This window comes from Lepisma saccharinum, chromosome 25, assembly GCF_977018435.1.
Source record: "Lepisma saccharinum chromosome 25, izLepSacc3.1, whole genome shotgun sequence".
NCBI classification, from domain to species: domain Eukaryota; kingdom Metazoa; phylum Arthropoda; class Insecta; order Zygentoma; family Lepismatidae; genus Lepisma; species Lepisma saccharinum.
The window spans coordinates 2703393-2720143 of record NC_139253.1 but is presented as its reverse complement, the minus strand read 5'-3'; the positions used below and the strand labels follow the sequence as shown (position 1 = coordinate 2720143).

Here is a 16751-nt window from a genome sequence, read left to right as displayed (position 1 = left end):
TAATACATCATAAACAATAAATGAAATATGATCTCTGAAATGTCAAAATTTATTAGTTATAATCTCGGTAGGACTTTCTCGTCCTTTCTGAACAACCTATGATGTTACTCCTATGCTGAAGTTGAGTAATGCCAGAAGTATTTAGCAGAAGAACCAATCTTCTTGAGAGCGGATTTATTCTTCATCAACTGTTTACAAATCTCCCCGAAAACCTTACCCCACATATCAAACACACAACTTTAGATTTTTCTCCTGAGTTTGTGTCAAGATAACTTAACTTTAAATTCTTGTTGCAATTCCGTAAAGAAACTCCATGCTTATTCACTGCTCTACAAATAATGGAAGACAAACGAAACAATACATCTTTTTAGCATGAAATGTCTTTCAATTTTAGACTTGGTTTTCAAGATGACTCCTAGACGACCGGAACACGCCTCTGAAACGGGGACTTATGATCACCCCACAACAAAGCGAACACCGAACACACTTAATCCTATTCTACGAATTAAATCTATGTAATGAGGCAAAATAGGGTCAAGGGGAATAAAGAAACATTGACGTAGCAACATATTCCGAAGCCCTGAAATCAATACAAAATCTTCAGGCATACGTCATCAAAAGTATGATCAAATAATAATTACTGATTAAAATTATATTTAATAATTTCATTCATAGAAGCCGCGGTAGCTTAATTGGTTGTCGACCTCCGTGGCGGAGTGGTTAGCACAGCACGCTGCGACGCCATGGGCCCCAGATTCGAAACCCGGTTAACACATGGATGTCTGTGTTCGTCTGTCTGGTGAAAAAGATATTTGAAATCAAATGATAAGAGTATGATGTGTGGGGAAGGCTGTCGCTGAGGGGTCTTCCTAAAAAAAAAAAAGTAGTGTCTGCTGCCACGTTCTTTTTCTGCTGTAACCTCAAAAGAGACATACGCGTGGCAGCAGACGCGGTCTTTGTTTTATCGTGATTTCATCATGCTATGTATGCAATTACGTCTGTAACACATACTGCGAAGATTTAGCGATTACTTACACAAAAATGTTTTAAGATTTGGTCTCTTAGCATTCTTCCAATAATAAACCTAAATGTTCTCGTAGTTAGGTTAGGTTCTGTTAGCATTAAAATAATATCGCTAAATGCTTTCTAAAAAAAAAGGTTCTAAATTACCTGTACATTCATTCCCACTAGTCATAAACTTGCATTTTCCTCGTCTTTATCTGTTCTTAAGATTTGTAACATCTTAGCAGACGAATTACGTGGCAGGAGCAAATTTGAAGCTTATTCTTACTGCTGACACGCGCGTGGCAGCAGACTCGGCCAAAAAAAATTGATAGAGCACTTAAAGCCCGATAAAAACAACATAATTTGACCCAATAAGAGCTTCAAGAACTAAAAGAAAACTCAAATCAAGCTGTTCGCAACTTCTGCACCCGCATACATAAAAACCATCGCTTAAAAATACACAGGACGTAAGAGAAAAATTAATGAAAATAGTCATGGACAATTTTAGACGGTAATACTCATGGATCCCACTGTACAGCGGGATCCATGAGTATTACCGTGCAAATTGTCCATGACTATTTTCATTAATTTTTCTCTTACATCCTATGTGTCTTTAACCGATGGATTTTTATGTATGCTGGTGAAGAAGTTGTCAACAGCTTGTGTTGAGTTTTCTTTTAATTCTTGAAGCTGTTATTGGGTCAAATAAAGTGCACGAACATGATGATGGTCAATTTGCAAGGTAATACTCATGGATCCCACTGTACAAGCACCTTGCACCCACTTCGTCCACCCCTTGCTACGCCTCTGTAAAGAAAACTCAAGACTTTGATGCAACAATGCCTTCGTTTTCGTTCGTTCTAGAGTTCTTCCTCAGTTTCTCTATCCCATTCTTTCTTTCTTTATCTTAATTATAATTTTCTTTCATTCTTACTCTGCTTGTCTCCCTCTTTCTCTCTCGCTCTCTCTCTTTCTCGCTCTTTCTTCTTCTTCTTCTCTCTCTGTGTCTTTTCTGTATGTTTCATTCTCTTTCTCCGTTTACCTACCTCCTCCTTTCTCGGTATTTCTTCTTTTTCCTCTTTCACTTTCATCCTTTCTTCCTATTCTCTTATTTTCCTCTATTTCTTTCTTTCTTTCTGAGTCGGGCGACACTTCCTTTAACTTTCTATTTCTCCGTCTTCCCACTTAAACAATCAGTGGCGGCGATTAGGGGACCGTGAAGGGCAGTCCACTCTCTGGCGGCTTTTGCGCCCACACTATGCCCCCACAAGTCTTGTTTTCCGCGAACAACACACACATGACTCGGTGTGCAGTTTATATAACACAGCACGTTATTAATTATAGAAATATGAAAGAAATTTGCTCTTTCAAATTAATTTTCACACATTCCGCAACATGGTTTACGATCGCGGGGAAAGAAATTGTTTTCTCACTTTTAAACACCTTCTCACTATAGAAGAAAGAAACCACGCATATATGAATAAAACCAATAAATAAAATGACATAGTATTTTAAAAACTTGTTTACTTACATTTCCAGACAATGGAAGAACTACAACTACCAGCTGATTGATTTCAGACGTCCATTTTTTTAACAAATGAAAAGCAAGCACAGATCGCAAGTGTGCACCGCTCGTGTGCTGCGTCCTCTGGTCTTGCACACTCGTTTGCTTGGCGCTTTCGAACTGCACTAGGTGACGTCACTTCCGTCAAGACTGTACTTCAAGTATGTACTTTGTACCTTTTGGACACAGCCTGAGAGGTTGGCAATAACAAATGTCTTAGCTCGGGAAATGCATACAATATGAAAATGAAAATATAAAAAATATATAAGAATACTAAATCTCGTCATTAGGGAAAATCGTGGGAGTGAGTTCAATCCCGGGAGTGTTGGCAAGTCCCACAGTTTCCTGTTCACCAGTGGCGTATCCTGGTTTTAACTAGTGGGTAATCTCCGACACTTGATTCATCCACCCACTCCTCAAGTCTCCCTGCAAATTTACCTCAACATCCATACAGGATTTATGAATATATGTGATAAAAATGTTACCTTATTGTTGCGACCACTGTCGAATAATTGTTGTGATTGCACTTGCAGTTAATCTACGTTTAGAATTTCAAATAATAAAACAAGAAAATATAATAAATCTATAAGAAAAAACCTGTAACAAAGAATATGAAAGGAATGCGGTAGTGAAATAAAAACCGTCAATATTAATTGAAGTCTAAAATTCAAGTTACCCCAGTGTCCAGTTACTCGTGCATTCCCGATTTTTGTTTGTATACATGGAAGTTTAAGTTCAAGACCTGTGTACAAGAGATGTTACTGGCCTACCTACATTAACTATTTCCAATTTCTCCGGAAAAGATCCCGTTCCAAATATTTTCACACGCAAATATTGTATTATATCCATTGCTTTTAACTTCAGTAAACACAGCACTAGCACGAATACAAACCACTAACAGCTAAACAAATATTACATTTTCGAATCGCTAGTAGGAAGAACAGCACAAAGCCACCTACAACACGCATTCAATTCCCTGCGCCAATCTTCTATTGTGGTTCCTTACTTCTTGACTCAGAATTAAATTCCCTATGGATGCTGAAAAATTCCCTTTCCCAGCTTTAAATTCCCTGCGATTGCTTTTTTTGTTTATATATTTTATTCATACATCTTTTATCTTTATGATCATTATTAATCTAAAGCGGGGGAAAAACAACTTAAATTAACTAATTTATGTGTACGTATATATATATAATTTATTTCTGATAGCTTTCCCTTTTAAAAATTATTCATTTCTGTGAAAGAAGTACTGGTTTTGAAGGCTACAAAGAAAGTAATCACGCATCTTAAAATACAAAAATGAAAAAAAGTAAGCATATAGTTTAATTACTTCATTAATCGATTGATTAAATTGTTATTTGACGTCGCTTTTCTGCCACTTTTGGTTAATCACTACGAGTGATGATATGACATTGATGAAGGGACATTTACCAAGAACACCCAGGCCTGTATTCGAACCCTGTAGCTCTGGCGTCGTAGGGAGCTGTGCTAACACTCCGCAACGGAGGTCGGTGTAATTTCTTGAATTTCTAGTTCAAATTTTAATTTATTTAATTTCCTTCATTTTCAATATTAAAGTTTTTTTTTCCTTTTACAATATCTGTTGAAATAGCAGAGATCAGTAAGACAGAAGCAAATGTAAAATGAGAATTAACATAGAATTGGTTCGCAAATGTTGTTCAGATTTCCCTGTTTCTCGCGCATTTTCAGATGTATTTTCTCTACTTTCTTTTTCAGTACGCAATTTGTGAACCCAGAATTCTGTTTTTTTTTCCCGAGAAATTTCCCTGTCGTAAACAACACAGCTCCTACGATACAAAGGCCATCGGGGAAGAATGGCAGAAGAGGGCGCCACTGCCAGCCGAGGGAACGGCAAAGGCTCTGGGGTGGAGAGTGCGACCGATGGACTCTCTCCAGAAGGAGCTTACCCTTGCCACGGAATAACCGCGCCTGAGAAGCAGTGTTTCCTACCCCTCCCGTAAGGGATTTAAAGGGAGCCGGTGGAATCTCACCATGACGTCACCAGATTCCACCAGCTGGAGAAAAAGCCTCACGGACATTCCGCGGCAAACGGTTGAAAACATTTTCGCGCTGGAAGCAAAGAAATATGTGACAAAGATTGGTTCGGAAGAATATTGTGAAGAAATAAAAAAACAACTTTTTAAAAAATTATAGCCGGGTCATCTCCGATTACCTAGGTGACCCAGAGTATACGCCGCTGCTGTTCATACCCCTTTCCAGCTATGGATAGAAATGTCATATGTACGAATATATGTCGTATATATATGGAAAAAATATTTTGCTAAGTATCAGCGTAACTTTGGAAAGGGTGGGGGGTGGGGGGAAGAAAATGAACCTAAGGTTCCAGAAGGTTCTTTAAAAATGTACATTTTAATAAGCCTGGAAATTTTTGGGGTCGAGTACCTCTCCTCCCTTGCCCCGCCAAATTAAGTCTATGTTGCCACGTAAAGGAGATATGAATAGAAAATAATTTGAACAAATATTTTTCTCTGTCAAAGCGTGAGGATAATTGGTCCAGCTTTATGTTAGCGATAAAACATTATTTTACGAGCTGCTGATAATGCAGTAACAGTCCGAGTCGTTTCGAGATGTACTTGCATGACACTAACCATTTGTTTCCTCTACCGTGTGTTCCTTGGAGAGCAAACAAACGCAATTTGAAGCGTGAAATAAGTTAACAACGATAAAAGCAATCGATTAAGTTCCTTGAGCACAATGCCTGTTTATTCAAGAGAAATGCAAATTGTTTACATTGCGTGGCGAATCGATTGAATTGAATGTCTCGCGACACTAGCGACCTCTGGTACTGTGTGCGGGGCAGAACACAATCGATGAAAAACAGTCCTTGAGAGTGTTGCGTTGCATTGTAGTCACACCAATAAAAATATCATTCAGTTTTCAGTGTGCTCTTGGCGAAATGGGACGGCGACATCCTGCTTTCCTGTTGAAACCTGCAGCTTTGATCTATTTCACAACGTTTCATCTTTTCTTCTTCTATCTTTTCCCTCCCTTTGCTTTCATTCTCACGACCGGAATTCTTCTGCTTGCTTTCTGTCTCCTTGTTCTCGCTGCAAATGTGCCGTATGCGTTCATTGAAATCCTGTCTTTAGTTTCATTTTCGTTCATATTCCTCGTGTTTCAGTTGATAGCAGTTATAACTACGCATTTCATTGCTGCTCTTTTGTTTTGTTCTATCTTACTTTTGCCTGTACTTCACTCATTTTGTCAGTGGTCGAAACTTCAACGAAGAGATATTTGATCAAAATACGTACGTACGTTACTTCGAAGTGGACTGATAGGGTGATAAAATAAGAAAGATTTTGCGTTGAACGTGTGCCTATGTGGTTTCATGAGCTTTAATTATTCTTTGCACATTTTGTGTGTGTGTCGCAGTGCTCTTCTGTAACGTGTGATGAAATAAACTCAATGATCGAGGAATTCAAGAATTCAATATAACAGCTGTTTGTAATCCACAACAACGGACACGTATTTTCCAGACCGATTATTACAATTATAAATAACCAGTTTGACAGTTCGCAAAACAGAAAGTGCCAACGATTGTTCGGTAAGTATTTCAGATTTTGTTTGTTGTTTGTGTGACTTACAGTTTGGCCTGAATTTTAAAAGCATTTTTTTAATATAACGGGAGCAGAGAAAGCTGCAGGTTAAGATTGCGAGTTGGTCAAATTGTTGTATGTTTCTTCATAATACTGCGAAGAGAAGAAGAATTAACATGTTAATGAAAACAACGAAAATATTTTTTAGTTCCCGGAACTTCCTAAATGTTTATGGATAGGGGTAGTATCGAGACGATACAAGTTTCGGGTTCAAATTTCTGGACAGCCGAGACGGCCCAAAATACATCGAGATTAGGTAAAGTCATCCGAAGATTGCCGATCTTGCACGAACGCGTGACGTCACCGGAGAAGCAGTGAGCTCGGCTGAAGCAGACGGCTCCTAGCATTTATATGGGAGATTCAGAGAGCGAAAGTATATTATTACTTGTAGCCGGAAAATAATAATTGTCATCCTCCAAGATGGTATTGAGGCATCCTTTTAATGATTAGTAACATAATTGAAAACGCGCTACTTTTAAACGGTGGCAAAGTACATGTGAAAAAATGTATTTTGAAAATCCATATTCCTGAAACTTTCTGACCGATGCGCTACAAAGAAAGTTGCGTGTTCTCCTTTAGAATTTCGCCATTTTACAAATCGTAATATAATTTTAACAAAAACGTGGCATGCTAAAGAATAATTAAAGAGTTTAAAAAATAATTGATTAATAGACTTAGTTTATTTTACTTCGCTTATCTGTCACATATGGCTAATCGCAAAGATGAGGATGCGTGATGATGTGATGAAATTGAAGAAAGGAAAGTAGACCCATGCCCGGCTGGGGATTCGAACCTGGGGGCCCTTGGCATCGTAAAGCGTTGTGCTAACCACTTCGCCACGGAGGTCAGCATTACAAGGAAATAAACAGAAAATTACATCTATGTTTTAATATGCGAGAAACATTTGCGAGGAGGTTATTGAAGTAACAAATAATTATTACAAGACGTTGTGATGAAAATTATTAATATATCTGAAATATCGAGAGTTGTCCTTGCAGTCTCTAAATGTACTTTTAGGGTTACGCAAAACCTTTACTCAAAATTGCTAGTGTAAATTTATAAGCTATTAAAATTTAAAACTTATTCCTGTTCGAAAAAGAAACTGCCAAGTTAAATTAATATTTCGTAGAAATACATATATTTTTCTTTCATGAGGCCAAGAGAGTATTTGGAGGGGACGGTGGCTTGGGAAGGCTATAGCCCCGGATCTCGATCTGCAAAGGGGCTTCCAGTGGGAAAACATTGCTATGAAATAGTCCAGAAGAAGGGGCGAAATTATTATTTTTAAATGGCTCAAGAATACAGATATAAGTGGACATTTGACAAGCTTAGTCTAAAACTCACAACTGAAATCGTACGTGTGTGTCTAAGGGGGGGGGGGTGGCTACGTGAGGTAACACAGTGGAATATGATTCACAATACTAAAATTAAAATAAATATGTGGGAACAATAGAAATCAAAATATGCTGTAGCTAGTGACGGCGCAATAGAAAAGATGGAGGGGTAAATCATATTTTCCCGGGGCGATTATGTTTATTATTCCGTTACATACGACACAAAAATGCATATTTTGGCTAAAGGAGCATTCATTCATTTATTTATTGTTGTCGTTTTACTGGGAGCAGATAAGAGAGAGAGAGAGAGAGAGAGAGAGATTGTCGAACGAGAATAGAGGGGCGTTCCTGCCCCCCCCCCCTCTAGTCTGGTCACTGCCTATAGCTATGCTGGAGAAGAATGCACCAATTAATACGCTATTAAATAAAACAGATACTTTTAAAACTTTTAATCAAATTATTTGTGAACTATGATTTAAATTTAGAGAGAGCACATACCTGTTTAATTTAATTTGGATGAGTTACCTTCTGAAGCCTGTCACTTCCGAGCCTTCTTCCGATGTAACTGCACTGCCCTTTGAGCCCTAGCTGCTGCGTTCAGGTGGCGGAACGAGCAGAATACTTATTAAAACAAATATGTGACAAATATATATATAAAAAACAACGTGTTGAAGCTATTGACGGCGCCAAAGAAAAGACAGAAGAGAAACGTGGAGAGTGCAGTGATATTTTACGGGAAGCAGTCACGTTTATTACATCCTTACATTTACATACAATATTAAAAAGTTCTGCTTTTAGATCTCGCACAATGCCTTTTTCACAAAAATGGGCAATCCCGCATTTTTTATATCAATCAAGCTGTGATATTTTAGATTTCTTCCGTTAGTTTTCTGATAATAGTTTTCACAGCTTTCCATAGCATTTAGGCATGATTTCAGTTGACAAGAACAAAATAATCTTATCTCAAAACATGGAGCAAAAAGAAATCCAATGCGATTAAGCTAAAACTCCCATACATTGGAAGCCTGGAGAGAACGAAACAGGGGTTCCTTCGTAACACGATTTCTTGAAAACCATTTTACACATTTGAATCAACTTTGTGATAAATTGATTAGAAAGGATTAATCTTAACAGTAAAAGTTGTAACGTTTCCCCTGCTACTATATTTTAGAAGATATTCGTTGTCAAATATTTCAATATTTGAATAAGGAACCAGCCTTTTCCGTGCCGAGCGTTTCGACGATGAAGTCATGCATCCACGGACAACTGCGCATACGATCTGCGCCGCCGAACGAGCACCCCCCTGGAGACGGCCTAGAAGAACGAGAGGCGTGCGTACGGGGGCGCAAGAGGTGGCAGTTGCCCCCGTAATACTCTCACTTGGAAATTTAGTATAGAGGAATCTTATCACCGTTATTAAAAAAAATATATTATGTTCTTTAAAAAAATAAGTATTTTCAAGCTGACGAGAGTTCAAAGATACTACGGAGGGGGAGGAAGGTGCATTATTCCCTATGAAATTGAACTATCCAACTTTGTTCTCTAGCAAATTTCTCGTTATTAACGCATCCACACACTTTATTGCAAATAAATTGCCCACATTGGAAATCAGTAGCGGCGATTGGGTGACAAAAGTGGGGAGTGGGGCAATCAGTTCACTTTTTGTTTGTAGACAAGGCTTAGCATTAAGAGGCAATAGTGCGGGGGCAAAAAGTGGAAAAAATATGGGGGCAACTACCCTCCTAATCACTATGACTTGGTAATACATACAATGTATTAAGGCCTAAAAGAGTGTCCTTTATTTATGACTTTGAAGGTCATTAGTTTAAAATTAACTTACATCAAACCGGGTCTAATAACCCACTTTCTATTAACAGCAATATAAACAAAATTCCATTCCATCCATATTTCTCTATAAAAGGTATATTAGGATTTATAGTTATAATCTTAATATTAATATAACTTTGGAAATGTTTAAATTATGTGTAGTTGTTTTGAATCTGCTGTATGAAACCATGTGTATATGTAAATTAGTCTCTGAACCACAGAGAGGGGAAATAAAGGAAGTTGGAATTCTTCTAATACACCCTGTTCCATATCCATTAGTATGCAATTAAACAGCGAGATGAAATAAGGTTTTTCTTTTTCTCCGATTGAACTTCCATCCCCCTAATCAGAGGGTCTGCGCACGCCTATGCGAGACTTGTCGATCCTCGGTATCGTTCAGTACTTTGATATCTTTGAAATATTTGACTAAACTAAATTTACTCTATTCTGTGGCATAGATATTTTGTTTACAGTATTAAATTCATTAGTGGCAACTGTTATCCACTAATGAATTTGAAAATGAACGTCAGCGTAAATTTATATATTTCACACATATAATTTCAACTTAATGATTTAGGGGAAAATGCGGACGCCCATGGCCAGTGATAGAGAGACAAAAGTATTAAAGAGAAAAGCTAAAGGAAAATATAGTGACGACGAAAGAAAAACGAGGGGGAAAAGGGATCGGGAAAAATTTCTGGGGACAGTCACAGTTGGGGTTCGAATCCCGGTCCGGGCATGGGTGTTCTCCGTGCCTCTTCATCAATTTCATCCTCATCTTCGCGATTTACCAAAAGTGGCAGAAAAGTGTAGTAAAATGAAACACCAATGTTCCAAAACACGAACCGACACTGACAAATTGAGAAAGAAGGTGCAGAGAAACAGAATGATTGTGTGTTTTATGCCCGGGGAATCACCGAGACAGACAGCGCTCCCTTTCCAACATGCCTGCGCATTTCCTAACAACGCCAACCGTGATCATGGCCCCTTAACACATATTAGGAAGGAAGACTGGCTGCTCTTTTTCTCCAATCTAAAACCGTGCCAACCGACAAATAATGCTAAGTGAGTTGCGTCAAACAAGACTTGTTACTTGTTTCTTACTCAATGCGCCGAACAAACAAGTTGTCAACTTTCTCTTTGCATGCAAAGAATAAAAATTCATGACGCGGTACTGGAATTAATAGAGTAGTGTTTAGATGAAATTCTGATTCGAAAAATGCTTATACGAAACCTGTTTCCATAACTTGAAACAGTTTTCAATATAATTAGTAGACTCACTTTTGACGTAACCGTTGAAAACTTTCCATTGTTATGGCCCCATAGTCTACTGCTCTCTTGTTTTATTATTTTAATATAGTATTGATATTAATTATTGATTTGTCATAAGATTCATGGTAGATGTCCAGGCCTCCTCAATAGCATAGTGGCTATCGCTGTCGCCTTATATTCAAGGGTATCCTGCCGACCTCCGTGGCGGAATGGTTACCACAGGCCGCCGGTTCGAATCCCGGCATGGGTGTTCGTCGTGAGATCCTTCATCTATTTAACCATATATTCACTTATCCTCATCGTTGCAAATATCCAAAAGTGTCAGGAAAGCAAAGTAAGATAAACGAAATCAATCAATGAATCGTCATGAAAAACAAATTCGCCATAATGCAAATGAATAATTATAAAGAAAATTACAGTTGTTATTATTAATTGATTTCATTTCTTTTACTTCGCGTTTCTTCCACTTTTGGCTAATTGCGAAGATGAGGATGGATGGCGATAAGACGAAATAGATGGAGGGATGATCATAAACACATATGGATAGCACACAACACAAGTCCTATACTGGGCATGGGTCCAGACGCCAGGGCCTCGTTAGTCTGCAAAATGCAGGAAGTGGAGTACGTGGAAGTGAGGTTGACATTTTGGTGTCTTGAGAAAGGGTCACCCCTTACACCCCAGGTTACTATTTGTACTATGAATCTATGTACACGGATAATCTGCAAATATTTAAAATAAGAATTGAATAACTTCTCCAATACAAAAAAAAAAATGTTTCCAATGAATACTAATGGTAGTAGTAATAATAATTAGAACATTAAACAAGTTGCTGCAAATGGAATTCTAAAAGGGATCCCAGGTTCAGTCTCCCGTGGATTCACTATGTGAAATTGACCACACTTTAAACTGTAGGTCCAATCCCGACCAGCCTGTCTGTGCGTAAAGTGGACTGAAAACAAAGTTTTACTTTTGCTATGAAAGATTCAAATTTACGCATTCGCCCCCGGTTTTAAAATTTGCTTCCTTTGCTTGCGCAACCGAGGAACTTGTTTGGTTGCAGCCAGTTTCTTTCTCGAGTGGAAGCGCCGCATTGGAAACCGAGAATGTAGCACGAAGGGTGTCCTTGACCACTAACGATTCGAAGGAAGCAATTGCATAACTTTCCGCTTTACCTCCTGAGAGAAAGTACCGTGCAGGGAACATTTCATTGGAGGAGGTGACGTCTGTAATCAGCTTCTTTTTTTTAAGCCCAGTAGGCCTGATCCTACGATCAGCACCGCCGTTAAACCCGAGCCTTGCTATCTCCAGGTCCCCATTCACAGCGCAGAACGGTTACGTTGACACAATCCTGTTTCTCTATTGGCTGCTTAGTGGATGAGGAATTCTAGGCAGCGTTGTTAAAAATGCAGCAACCCATAAATTCTAATGGGTTCTACTGGGTTCCGCTGCAGGAGCGGAACATTTTTCTCGCACAATTTAAATTCGATCCAAGTTGCGTATTGTTGCATTGAAAAAAGGTTCCTGGACCGTATTTAAATTCATCCGGAAAAAAGGTTCCTGGACCGAATTGAAATACTTTACAGATAAAAAGTGTTTTTACGGTCCAGAACCCATTTACGCCTGATGGATTTTCTCTCCTGGACCGGAATTGTATTTATTTAAAATTCCTGAACCTTTAACAACCCTGATTCTAAGGTCGGTTGATTGATTTGGTGTTTAAAGTCCACTTTATGCACAGTAAGGCTAATCGGGACTGGACCTATACAGTTTACAGTGGGATCCGAACCACTATGTGCCTCCACCGGGAATCTAACCCGGGACCCCTTGATTACATGGTAACGACGATACGACTACGCCATCGGTGAGACCCAAGGGATTCTAAGGTTGCAGCTTGTTGCCCAAACGAGGAGACAGCGGCAGGCCTAGATACTTGCCATGGATCCAGACGCCAGAGCCTTGTTAGTCTGCAAAATGCAGTCCAGAGTGTAATACATGGAATTGAGGTTGACGTTTGGGTGTTTTCAGAAAAGAGTCACCCTCACACCCCGGGGTTGGTAGGGGGTCGTAAGGCCCGATTTTTTATGTGGGCGAAAAACTGTTCGCGCGGAACTAGAGTGACAAGTTGGCGTATATGTTTTTAAATTTAGCATGCAACGAAGCCCAGCTTCCTTACTTTAGGCGATTCAACAAAATTCATTCACCTTAGCATCCAGAGAAAACACACAGTTGGAAACAGAGAGCGCCAAATTTCTCTTCCCTCACGTTACAAATTTACAAGTTATAAATTTAAGTGTGCTAAAGTAACTGTTGATAAATTTACTTTTATTTAAAAAGAAGTTATTCCGTTGCAGTTACAGCTACTTACTTTTAAAAGTAGCCGACCTTCGTGGCGTAGTGCTTAGCAAGTCACGCTACGACATCAAGGGTCCCGGGTTCGAATCCCGACCTGGGCATGGGTGTTTGTGAGGTCCTTTCATCAATTTCATCATATCATCAAAAGAGGCGTTTCCTGAACGCATGCGGTGCATGCTGTGCTTGCGTCAATTGTGGAGAAAAGGACAGCTTGCTCTGCGACGACATTAATGAGCATTTCTACATTCTAATTTCTTCATATAGGAGAAGTATTTATTTTAGACGGAGGGCGCTCAACTACGCTTGTATTACATTTCTTGGATCTGAAGTGAAAGAAAGTATTAATTATTTTCCCACAATTGACGCATGCGTCACTTTAGATCCAAGAAATGTAATATAAGCTTAGTTGAGCGCGCTCGTGTAAAATAAAAACTTCTATACGAAGAAATTAGAATGTAGAGATGCTCATTAATGTCGTCGTAGAGCAAGCTGTCCTTTTCCCCACGATTGACGCATGCGCAGCTTCCATTGCATGCGTTCAGGAAACGCCTCTTATCATCACTCATTCCCATCTTCGCAATTACCAACAGTGGCACAAAAGCGAAGTAAAATAAACTAAATTAATCAATCAATCGATTGAAACATATCATCAATTATCCTCATCTTCGCGATTAGCCAAAAGTGGCAGAAAACCGAATCAATCAATGAATTACTACTAAAAGTAACTAGTTACAGTTTAAATTCCTCAAAAGCATGGGTGTACCTTAAGGTCTAACTTTGGACGGGCAAAATCGAACTTGGGACTTTGAGGGGGTGCAGAATCAAACTTGGGACTTAACTTGGGGGGGGGGGGAGGGGGCAGAATTAATAAGTTTTCCATCCCATAAAAAATGCGTCCAGAATATTTTTTCCAAATAGCTTACATTTACACAACCATAAAAAATACACTTCAAAACTTTGCTACTCAGGTCCAATAAGGTTAACAAAAGCATAGGCGCCGACTCCATGGGACTTGGGGGGGGGAGCTCGACCCCCCCCCAATGTTAACGATGTGGGGGCAGAACCTCCCAAATAATTTTGCTTAAGAGGATCTAATGTAATATTTTGCTTCTCTTGTAAAGTTTACTCTGAATTGTGCCAAATGAACTTAACTTTAAATACACATTTGAAATGTTATAGACCATCAACTTTGGGGGGCTGAGACCGCTGGGGGGGCTATGACCAGAGACAGCAAACCACATGACTTATTACTATATACTAAGTATATAATTATGAGTATTGTTAACATTTTTACTAAAAAGAGTTTCAAAAGAAGATGTGCATGAACTATTAGAGTGGATGCGACGTTCGGGCTACAAATGGCTCTCACGTGACATTCAGAACGAGATCATTGATATATTAGAGAGATCTGTTTTGCGGTCCGTGGTAGCAGATATTAAAAGTCGGGAATATTTTGCTATTATGGTTGACGAAACTTGTGACATATCCATCCGTGAACAATTGACATTTTGCATTCGAACTGTAAATTAAAATTTTAATATTTTTGAGGAATTCATAGGCTTTTACGAGATTCAGAACACTGAGGCCAAAACTTAAAAAAGGGAGGGAGTGAGTCATTCATTAATTTATTTCAGTGATCAGAGCCCCCCCCCCCAATAATTTTGACAAGTCGGCGCCCCTGAAAAAAAGTATAATTAACCTTTAAATTTAGTAACCTGAAAACTTTGCGCGCGCAAGTACCTCCTTGCCCCCGCCAAGTTACGCCTATGCTCAAAAGTTACTGTTACTTGTAACTAGTTACTTCCGCAGGCTGTCTTTAACCATATGATTTCCACGTGAAATACCATAAAGTGGCGTTACCCTCACACCCCCTATACGCCTTCATGGCGTGGTGCTATGCACAGGGGAGCACTTTACCTTTTATACCATAAAGCCCACCATCGACTGAAAAGTGATAAGAAAATAAGGGAAATGAAGCGCCAGGACCACATTACGTCTGGGTAATTTCGCCCCCTTCACATTTGTGCACCCTTAGGCCTAGGGCCAATATCTGGCCCTGGTTGCATCGTATTGTTTGTTGTAAAAGGTTGAAGCAGAAGTGACAGAAAATGATTCAGTAGAGTCATGGTAGAGCACACTCACAATGTTTACCATTGTCGCTGTTTTTTTTCCTCCCTTAAAACAACTTGACCCCTGCATCTTCAGCTGCTGAAAGCGTACTGGCAGACTTCAAGGCCACACACTCAATCATTTGAAGAACGCAGCAGCCAATCGGATCACGTCAACCGTCTACTGCATAATCAAAAATAATGTCCATAGCTACTTTAGCCTTAACTATGGCGGATCTGTGTTTCGTAGGAAGGAGCACATTATCCAAGGTTTCAATATCTTTTGCAGCCCTGGCCCAAAACCATGGTAACGGTTGAAGTTTTTGCTTGCGATGACGTGTGACCGGCCAAGTGAATGCATCACTTCAATGTAAAGTCACGTGAAATGACAAAACGACAGTGCTGCAGTATGCAGATATTAAACACCAGAACAAGAACAATGTCTAGATGAGGATGTGTACTACAGGCTGTGGAAAAGGAGATGCGATAACCACTAACGCCGTCAAACGGTTGGGCGGGAACTTTACGTCACATACCATGAAGAAGTAATAGGATCTGAGCTGATTATGTCCTTTGCGATTAGTCACTTCATTAAATGATTTACTAAATCTCATCAATTTACATTGTCGAGTTTATTATTGGTGTTCTTTTTGGTTTAGGTTCAATATCTTCTCCGTAGAGAAAATTATGCTCATTTCTTTGTTTTCCTTGACCCTGTACATCCAGGGTCAAGGAAGTCAGTAATAAGGTGTGTTACATACAGTGTACACCAGGGCCGGCACTAGTAATTTTGCCGCCCTGGGAGGTGGCGGCAGATGCCGCTCCCTCTCGAAAGCCCCCCCCCCCCTCCCGTCATTACGTAGCAACGGGAAATTGAAAATTAATACCGTGCGTTCATTTCGATCTTCAGCCGAGAGATCGGGAGAAAGCGTGGCGGGCGGCGCTGGCGGAGATGCCGACATTTGCGGCCTGTAATGCCCGCTTATTTTTATGGACATATGCATACATTCATATAAATATTGCAAAACGAGCACTAACCTGTGTTATAAGGGTACGGTTTTAATTTTAGTAGCTTAGTAGCTGTATGTGCTGATGATTTTGACACGTCCATCTCACGGCGTAGAGGTTTGTTTGGAGAACGTCCAAACGCTTCACCAATTTCATCCAGTTTTGCTTCGGTTAGAATCCGTCGTTTTTTCTTAGGTGTTTTAAAATTTAACGATCCAGTTTCTCGTAATTTAAGGACAAGATGTCTAACCGTATCTCTATGTGGAGGTGAAACGCCTGGGAATTTCTGTACAAATTGCCTACACACGTCTCGACATGAGTCTGTTTTCACGTAAGTGTCATACATAAGAATTCTTTTTTCTAACGTGAACCTTGCGGCTGGCAATCCAATCGTCTCACTGACACAACACACATACACACTGCAATAACACAAACAAGTAACGGCAAGTAACCAAGAATATCACTCTTTCGCACAGTACGAAATTAACACGCTCTTGGTTTACATCTGCTCGCCACTATATTCACAGCTCTGTCTTCATCTAGTCACGAAGGAACAAAAAACTCGAGCTCGGAGATTTCGGATTGCAAGGTAGCTCACGAAAACCATTGACTTTTAACGGTTTTGTCTGCAGCGTAATCT

General features: G+C 39.5%; 1 protein-coding gene across 1 annotated transcript in view; it reads left to right on the top strand.

Moving 5' to 3' along the window:
• Positions 1-5473: 5473 nt before the first annotated feature.
• Positions 5474-16751, top strand: part of LOC145978924 (carboxylic ester hydrolase-like) — a 61115-nt gene continuing 49837 nt past the window's right edge. Inside the window, exon 1 of the mRNA XM_083111911.1 lies at positions 5474-6155. The gene's annotated coding sequence lies outside the window, so the exon portion shown is untranslated. The remainder of the gene's footprint in view (positions 6156-16751) is intronic.